Source organism: Scardinius erythrophthalmus, assembly GCF_964197995.2.
Source record: "Scardinius erythrophthalmus genome assembly, chromosome: 8".
Lineage (NCBI taxonomy): Eukaryota > Metazoa > Chordata > Actinopteri > Cypriniformes > Leuciscidae > Scardinius > Scardinius erythrophthalmus.
The window spans coordinates 20429551-20439390 of record NC_138228.1 but is presented as its reverse complement, the minus strand read 5'-3'; the positions used below and the strand labels follow the sequence as shown (position 1 = coordinate 20439390).

Below are 9840 nucleotides of genomic sequence, written 5' to 3'. Positions count from 1 at the left end.
TATATATATATTTATATATATACATACATACATATATATATATATATATATATATATATATATATATATATTAGGGGTGGAGCCGAACCCGAATACGGTATTCGGAAAGGCACAAATAATGTGTTTTTTACGAATACTTATTTCAAACAAATACTTTTAAAAATATTTGTATTCGGGAACAAGAAAAACTCTATATCAAAAAGCAGCGTTTCCTCATGAGACATGGCGACCGGCGGTGCTGCTGATGTGGTGGCTGAAATATTTTGGATTAGGCTAATGTCACGTTGTCATAAGGGGTAGTTCACATAGCGTGTTTTTTGCGCGTGCAGATTTCAAATGTAGGCGCGCGGCAAGCGCGCTTATAATAGAAGCGAGCGGCGCGCTGCATAGCAACGACAGACGCCACAGGAGGGCAAACGCTTGTGGAAAGGAGAAAACGGTGCGAACTGCGCTCTTCATGATGACGAGGAAGTATCAGCAAAGAATTAATTGATTTCTAGCCCTTGCATTAGCTTTAGATATATTTATGGAGATGAGAAATGAAATAAAAAGCCGTCATTATGTCATTAATATCAGTCCGTCAGAAAAGCAGTTCTAGGCTTATTCTTGGCTGGATAACTCTTAGCAGGTTTAAAAAGCTCTTTTAAAATTAAATATGAATGCAGTTTTGGATTAAATAAAAGTACAGTCAAGTCAAATAAAACATGTTTTATCTCCTGTTTGGTAACACTACAATAAGATACCATTCATTAACGTTACTTAATGCGTTATCTAACATCAACACATTGAGTGAACAATATATTTTTACAACATTAATTAATGTTTGTGAATGTTATTTAATACAAATACTTGATTGGTCATGTTTGTTCACTTCATTTTTTTGTGCATTAAATAATGTTAACATAAATAATGTTAACTTTTGATTTTAAAAATGTATTTTTAAATTAACCCCAAGGAGAATAATTGCGACAGTATATAGCCTAACTATTGTTTATTGTTAGGTCATTTTATCTAATGTTATCTAACAAATGGAATATTATTGTAAAGTTTTTTTAATACTACAGTTTCCATCTTTGTAACCGTGATATACGCGCTAATATATATGTAAATTTAATCTAAATTAAGCTTTGGTACCGAAATTGTTACCGAGAACCGTGGATTTTCACAGGTATTGGTACCAAATACTGAAATTTTGGTACCGTGACAACACTAGTAGCTCTGTTAGCTCGGTAATTTAGACAATAGGCTGTTGACAGAGTAACGTTAACATATGTAATGGCTGTTATGTTATTTTCTTTTCAATGACGTTCCTTGTTACATGTTCATTGCTGGATTTATGGAAAAACATCAACCAATATTGCATATCCATAATTATTATAATGGATATAATTAAAGAATACTTACACTATAACGTAAATTAGAAGTGCAACGCAAAAAAACTGGATTTTTACACCTATTTTGAATTTTACTCAAATACAAATACAAATACAAATACAAATACAAATACTTTTCCCCTCTCAACAGATACAAATACAGATACAAATACCGGCTGCTTTGCACACCCCTAATATATATATATATATATATATATATAAGCAGAGTCGTGGTCCCATGTACAAACCAGTTGATAACCACTGCGTTAGAGGATAGAATCCAAGGTAAACTTTGACCGGTGGCTTGCATGTGATTTTATTGTGTTATATCAAACACATTGAACTATTATAGCAACTTGCATTATTGTTCTATCATGAACTAATAAGGAAGGTTTTATGTGTTTATGCAGGTACAATAAAGATTAGGAGGTGATATAAACATCAGTCAAGTTCAGGTTAGAAAATCCAATATGTCCAGGATTTTCTTGTTGGAAATTAATTATCTAAATTTGATTTCTAATCAGATTTTCTTATTGGATGCTAACATAACTCAACATAAAAACTTATACAAATAAATCTTGTATTATTAATATGTTTAGGGCATTAAAAGGAAAGTAAAGAAAATCTTTTAGGATTTGAAAACTCAGTTTTTCAATTTACTACAGTTTTTCAATCTTATACAGTTAGAGCTCTGATTAAATAATCAAATAATAATAATAAGGAATCTCATATGTGTCACAGCTCTTATTGTGAAATTCTCTTTTGTTTCCTTTAGTTCCTGTTTCCCTGCTCTGTTTAGATTTGGTTTTCTGGGTTACTGATTTTATCCTCGTTCTCTTACGAGAGGTTCTCTCGTATTGCGTAAGTTACTTACGCTACGGGAAAGTCTTCTTTCTTCGAGATCTGAAGCCAAAAATGATCCTTAATTTTGTATTCATTGTCAACGCAGTGCGGCAGCCGGCAGACCAAGGCAGGCTGTGTAAGCGTGCTCATTGGCTGCTCGGCGGCAACTGCTTAAGCCTATCAGTGAGCCTCGTGAAACGTGGCCTCCAATGAGGGCGCTTCGCGCCCTCCACACCCTTCTAACCGTCAAGATGGGTGTGGCCAGTGTGTATATAACGAGGGCTCACAGGCTGAATATCTGATTTTCTAGTCTTCAGCGAAGCTCTACGCATCGCTGGATCTTGAGAGCCGCCGCCGTTGAAACCAGCGACCAGCAAGCTTAGGACAGCGCCTGAAGAAGCCGGCCGCCTTCGCCGCCTTCAGCCATCCGTGCCTGCTATGCTATCCGGCGACATATCCTTTTATTACTGCTGTGTGTGTTCGCCCTGCGAGCACCAAGAGCGCGCGCGTTGCGCCCACCCCTCTGTTTCGAGCTCTCTAGCCCGCGACGCGCGGCGATCAGAGCCCGGAGGCCATTAAAAAGCACAGTAAAAAAGGGCTATACTCTGCAGTTCACTTTCGGCCTGTCGTTGGCACCCCGTACATTTACGAAGTGCATGGACACGGTTCTCGCTCCCCTGAGGGGTCGGGGAATGCGAATTCTGAACTACTTGGACGATTGGCTAATTCTAGCACAGTCAGAGGCCGAACTCATCGCCCACAGAACAGTGCTTCTAAGCCACCTGGACAGCCTGGGGCTCACGGTCAACTGGACCAAGAGCTCATTAGTGCCCAGTCAATCAACCTCTTTTCTGGGTTTGGATCTGGACACTGTGGCAATGACGGCCCGCCTGTCGACACCTGGCCGCGTCCTTCCAGCCGGGCAGCACCGCACCTCTCAAGACATTTCAGAGGATGCTGGGTTGTATGGCTTCAGCTGCAGCAGTGCTTTAGCTGGGTCTGTTACGTATGCGCCCGCTACAATGCTGGCTGAATGCCCGAGTGCCTCTCAGAGCCTGGGCTTCCAGCGGCATTCGAATCAGAGTGACTCAGAGCTGCGTTTCAGCACTGAAGCCCTGGTTAGCGGCTGACTGGTACCAGCGGGGAGTGACAATGCGAGCCATCTCACACCGCAAAGTTATCTCGACGGACGCTTCCACCTCAGGTTGGGGCGTTCTTTTCGAGGGCAAACCGGTATTTGGCCTGTGGTCAGACCAGGAGAAATGCCTCCACATAAACTGTTTGGAGATGATAGCGGTCGAGAACGCGCTCAAGCGCTTCCTCCCATTCATACAGGATCACCATGTGCTAGTCCGCTCGGACAACATGTCCGTGGTATCCTATGTGAACCGACAGGGCGGTGTCAGATCCAGGAACCTGTGCAAGCTGACAGAACGCCTTCTCGTGTGGGCTCACCGCTCGTTGCGCTCGCTGAGAGCCGCGCACGTGCCGGGCCACCTGAATGTCAGTCCAGACAGACTGTCCAGAGACATCATTCCCCCGTGAGAATGGTCCCTGCACCCCCAGACAGTCCAGTTTCTCTGGCGCCTATTCGGCAGAGCGGAGGTCGACCTCTTTGCGTCGAGAGACAACGCTCACTGCCCGAAATTTTTCTCGAAAAGCGAGGACGCGCTGTCCCAGACATGGCCCAGCCTCCCGCTGTACGCTTTTCCCCCGATCTCCCTGTTACCACAGGTCATTACGAGGATCAGGGAAACGCACCACCCAGTGCTTCTTATAGCCCCGCGTTGGGAGAACCAAACCTGGTACCCAGAGCAAGTGAGGCTGTCGCACTCATCCCCATGGCCGATCCCGGTGAGAAAGGATCTCCTCTCTCAAGCCGGTGGATCTGGCATCCCTATCCAGAACGATGGTCTCTGCATGCATGGGTAATCAACGGATACCCGTTGACCTGCCAGAAGGGGTCGTGAACACGATCCCGCAGTCTAGAGCGCCCTCCACGAGACGGCTCTACGCGTCTAAATGGTCGGTGTTTTCTAAATGGTGCACTACTAAGAGCTTGGATCCACGTGCATGTGGGGTCCCACGGGTGCTCTCCAACCTACAAGAGCTGTTGGACAAGGGCAGGTCCCCTTCCACGCTCAAAGTGTATGTGGCGGCTATTGTAGCGTTCGCTGAGACGACGCGCGGCCAGGCAATAGGAAGGAACGAGCTTATTATCCGCTTCCTCAGAGGAGCTAGACGGATGAATCCCCCGCGGCCCCCCTTGGTTCCTATTTGGGATCTGTCCTTGGTCCTGGAGGCCCTGAAGGCTTTTCCCTTTGAACCGCTTGAATCCGTGGATTTAAAGTACCTGTCGCTCAAAACCGTTTTTCTGATAGCTCTGTCTTCAGTAAAACGCGTGGGGGATTTGCACACGCTATCTGTTAGCCCTGCATGTCTTGAGTTCGGACCGAACGACTCGAAAGTCATTGTCAGACCAAGACACGGTTACATCCCCAAAGCGATTGGAACCCCTTTTAGGGCACAAATCATTTCCCTTTCGGCTCTGCCAGCATCCGATAATGGGGACAGTGATAACCTCCTATGCCCTGTCAGGGCACTGAGAGTTTACATCACGCGCTCCGCTGCTTTCAGGCATTCCGAGCAGCTTTTTGTTTCCTTCGGCGGACGCACCAAGGGTCTCGCCGCCTCGAAACAGAGCCTGTCCAGGTGGATAGTGGACGCGATTGCAGCAGCTTATGCCTCCAAACACCTGCAGTGCCCTCTGGGTATCAGAGCCCACTCTACTAGAGGCATGGCCTCTTCGTGGGCCTGGTCCAGTGGAATTTCTATCCACGATATTTGTATGGCGGCGGGCTGGGCCTCCCCATCGACATCCGTGAGGTTTTATAACCTGGAAGTTCCCGCCTTACAGGCTAAATTGCTGTCAGTATAAGTGACATGTATGCTCTGCCCAGTCGCTTATGTGCAGACTACGTTCACATGCTGGCGATATTTCTGGTATGGTACTTAGAGTGAAGTGTTTTATACTCAGACCGGCTGGGCCGCTCTGTTTCTCATTCCCCGTTACGCGCTGTTTACCGGTGCTGGCCCGCACTGCTGGCCGCCCGTCTTCCACTCTGTTGCGCGGGGGGTTATTCTCTTCGTAAAAGACCGATGATGTCGCTCTTTTCTTACCCTAATGTGTGCTTATGTACTGTGTGGGCTCGCGCTGCCGGCCCCACTGTTTTGCACTGATATATACTTATAGACCGGCCGCACCGCTCTATTTTATACACTGAGTGAAGTGCTTTGTGTTGGCCCATCTCTCCGACCGGCCACCTGTTCCAGCAGAATGTTTTTCCCCGGTCTCCCTGGGATTCATGTGCTGGATGCTCGGCGCGCACGGCGTTGACAAGGGGTTCCCGTAGCGTAAGCAACTTACGCAATACGAGAGAACCTCTCGTAAGAGAACGTACTCGGTTACCTAATGTAACCTCGGTTCTCTCTAGAAGAGGGAACGAGTATTGCGTAACCTGCTGTGTCGCGCCACTAGCTTTTTGCGCTTCAGACTACGAAAACCAGATATTCAGCCTGTGAGCCCTCGTTATATACACACTGGCCACACCCATCTTGACGGTTAGAAGTTTCACGAGGCTCACTGATAGGCTTAAGCAGTTGCCGCCAAGCAGCCAATGAGCACGCTTATACAGCCTGCCTTGGTCTGCCGGCTGCCGCACTGCGTTGACAATGAATACAAAATTAAGGATAATTTTTGGCTTCAAATCTCGAAGAAAGAAGACTTTCCCGTAGCGTAAGCAACTTACGCAATACTCGTTCCCTCTTCTAGAGAGAACCGAGGTTACATTAGGTAACCGAGTACGTTTGTTTCTATGGCTGTTATGTTCAGTCCCTTGCCGGTTTTCATTTATGATTTTAATGTGGTTAGCGGTTATCCCTGACTGAGTTCTCATATATTTTGAAATAAAGACTATCTAGTTGGTTCTGCTTCTTGCGTGCTTATCACATCGTTACAATATGATTGCCATTGTGTTTCCTCAAGATGATTATATCGTTGTTATTGTTATTATTTTTACTGAGATTACACAATAGGGGTGTAACAATTTGTCACAATATATCGCAATACAAAAATACAACAATATGTATCGTGGATAGTGACAATATGTATTGTGTATAGTTCACCCAAAATGATAATTACTGTGTTAGAGAAAAAATAAAGTATACAGAGTTTAGTGCCTGTACTACATTAAACTTAAACTGTTAAATATAATGTATACTAATGCAATGGGTGAATATTTGTGGGTCCTGATAATGCCAAATGTCTGATGTTACCAGTAAAAAGTGGTCTACATTATTTTGAATATTTCTAGTCCGTGACAGTGTAGAAGCATATTCATCTAAAATAATTTGGTATTTTCAGCTTTAGAATCATGAATATTTTTATTCTGGTGTCATCATTGTCCTGTGCATTGGGTTACCAGCACCAAGTCACCTTGTTAACCTTTTCACATGTGTCTTGGAGTATAATAATAATCAATATATAATCACAATAATATATCATCGAAAGTTCAGTATAGTGATATGTATCGGATCGTGACATGATTGTATCATTACACCCCTATTACACAATGCACAAAAGAAAGGCTTTTCATATCAATTAAGATAAAAAAAAATATACAAAAAAATAAACTAAGAATTAAAAAATAAATGTGTAGGAATCTCGTTTTAATTTATATTGCAAGATGAGAACTGGCATCCTTTCATTAGATTTTTTTTTTTTGTGATATTATCATTATTATTATTATTATTAAATAATTTATCTGCACATTTGCTAAATGTGTCTGATTAATAATATGTAATCAGTTATATATTGATTATATTTCTTATATTCTGGGATGTTGTCTCGTCGTCTTCCATTATTATCCACTGTAGTCTCCTCACTCAATGCAATTTGGCTGGATTTGTGAATTGTGAATCTGTTTCAGTTTTGTTCCGCATCCATTTTCCCACAGCCGACTCCAAATCTATTCTCTCACACATTGGACCTGCAGCTCCAATCCAATTCTAGTACCTCAAAGTAGAGCTGGCAATTCAATCCCAAGGTATTGATTCCTTCAGTTGGAACCAGCTTTCAGCTCTGATAGCTGCTTGCGTTGCTCTTAACCTGATATGGCCATCAAAGCTTGACTGCGGGCGTATAGGCACATCTGGAGAAATCGCTATGCTAGCTCATTGTGGCTCATTGTGCTAGCGCTAGAGAAAGCATGATGCAGTCAGCACTAGCTCTGACTCTAATGGTATCATCACCACCAAGTAGTTTTCAGTGAAGTGAAGGAGAGCTATTATACCTGACAGTTTGCTGCAGTGTTGAGTGTACATCACACAATATAATCTACGGGTCAGGTTAAGCAGAGTCCGTCACACAATGCTTTTCTGTAGAACTGATGACCCATGGTCTGAAATAGTAGGTAAACAACGGGATGTGATTTTGGCGACTAGATCTATCTATCTATCTATCTATCTATCTATCTATCTATCTATCTATCTATCTATCTATCTATCTATCTATCTATCTATCTATATATATATATATACTGTATCTATCTATCTATCTATCTATCTATCTATCTATCTATCTATCTATCAAAAAACAGACAGGCAACAATGCACGTCTCATCTCTTTCAGCTCAAAGGTCAATCCTCAGATCATAAAACAATCCAACTTAACACTAGAAGTGTCATGACGGTTATTTTGACCGTTTTGAATTTTATATCTGCAATAACTTTGTTGAAAAAATAAATAAAATCCTGTTGGTACCTGACTTTTCCTAAAAGTGTCTGTATTTTCATTTAAAATGTTTTTCATATAAATTACACAAGGCAAAAAACCCCAAATGAAGATATTTACCTATTTCGGCCATAGACGGTCATATAGACCGCACTGAATTTCGCGGCAGTCTTTTGTTATATTTCCCGCGGTTGACCTTTGTCTCTCAGCAACTTGCAGATGAGCTGAGAGCACAGTTCATGGAGGAGAAAAGAGCAGTATGGCAGTTGGCACAAGGTTGCAGTCAGCAGCAGAAGCAACCACTGCAGCAGACACCAAAGCGAAGGCAGTGCCAGGTTCGGAGAAGCTGCAGTCAAACAAAACCCACGACACCTGCTGCAAATGCCGCAAACCCGTGTGTGGAAATTGTGCGAGAAGAGAGGTCACTTGCCTTGACTGTGAAGCTTAAATAGCCAAGCACTATATTGATGTAAATAGTTAACATACAATTTGTAATAGGCTAGTATTTTTATGTTTCTGTAGCCTACGCTTTCTTCTTGGTTCTTCTTTGTTTTGTTTTAGATCAGCTCGTTTCTAGCTTTTTCTATTAGCCTATTTTCTCTGTTACTATATTAAAATAAAATGTTTTATAATTAAATAAGATACTTTTAGTTGTTATTATTTTGTTTTGAGTTATGTTGAATGGATATGGAAATATAGCCTATCTGTTGTGAATATGCGATAATTACGGTAGGCTACTAATGATATTATTGTTTCTAAATGTATAATTAAACTTGTTTAAATGTACAGTTTGGTGTTGTTTTGTTTTTAAAAGATCCTAATACAATAAATGCATTCATCTCTCAATTGGGTATTTATCGTTAAAGATATAGAGTTTGGAATCTAGCGGTCAAAATGACCACTTGCGGCAGTTCTAGTAGTTATGGAATTCTGGCACTTCTAGTATTAATAAAGTCTAAAAGAAGCCCATAAACGCCACATGTAATTGCTTCATTAAAATATACTTATTAGTCTGAGAATAATTGTATGTCTCTAAGCTCTCATTCAACACATCACTGAAAGGAAATCGCACATTTCGAGCTTAAATCTGAATGTCTCATGAAGCCAGTCTTGTCTAATTGCTTCTTTGAAGCAGTTTGAAAGAGATCATGTAATATTTTTGGAACGGAAAATATCTTGCAAAATGATTTTTATTCAACACAGATGTGGTGCTAAAGACTTTCCGTAACAGCTCGTTCATTTGACAGCTGAATTCAGCATGGGGATTTGTAAAATGTACTGATAAACAATACTATAATGATAAAGTACCCATTAATATAATTTCAGGTGAATGAGATAACATAAACATCAGCAATAAAGAAGAAATGTTTTGTTATGCTTACATAAACTAACAGCACAACGTGAGGAACAAATGGTTAAGCCATTGTCTGTGAATGATTCTAGAATGGATACAAATACACTTTGTCTCAAGGGGCACTACTTTATAACCACGACCTTTGGTAGAGACCCATCTTGCAAAACAAATCATGGTTGTAAAGCTGTAAAACACAAACACACCCACCCAGGATTTTAATTTCATTCTTTTGCAACATAAAGCAGACATTCCAGCTCTGCTCTTCTTTAGTGTGCTCCGACTTCAACTACACACAAGACTGGAAAAGAAGGAATTAACAACGGTGAACAGTGAAGGTAAATAGAATATATTTAAATGAAATGATTTGTAAAAATTATCAACTAATATAAGACGTCCATGTATAAATTCAGCTGAAATACATAGCTGTCGAAAGATGATTTTTGTTATCTTGACGTTTATGACGCTTTATAGGCCATTTG

General features: G+C 41.7%; 1 protein-coding gene across 1 annotated transcript in view; it reads left to right on the top strand.

Moving 5' to 3' along the window:
* The first annotated feature begins 9551 nt into the window (after nucleotides 1–9551).
* si (sucrase-isomaltase) overlaps nucleotides 9552–9840 on the top strand; it is a 55538-nt gene continuing 55249 nt past the window's right edge. Inside the window, exon 1 of the mRNA XM_081372352.1 lies at nucleotides 9552–9696. The gene's annotated coding sequence lies outside the window, so the exon portion shown is untranslated. The remainder of the gene's footprint in view (nucleotides 9697–9840) is intronic.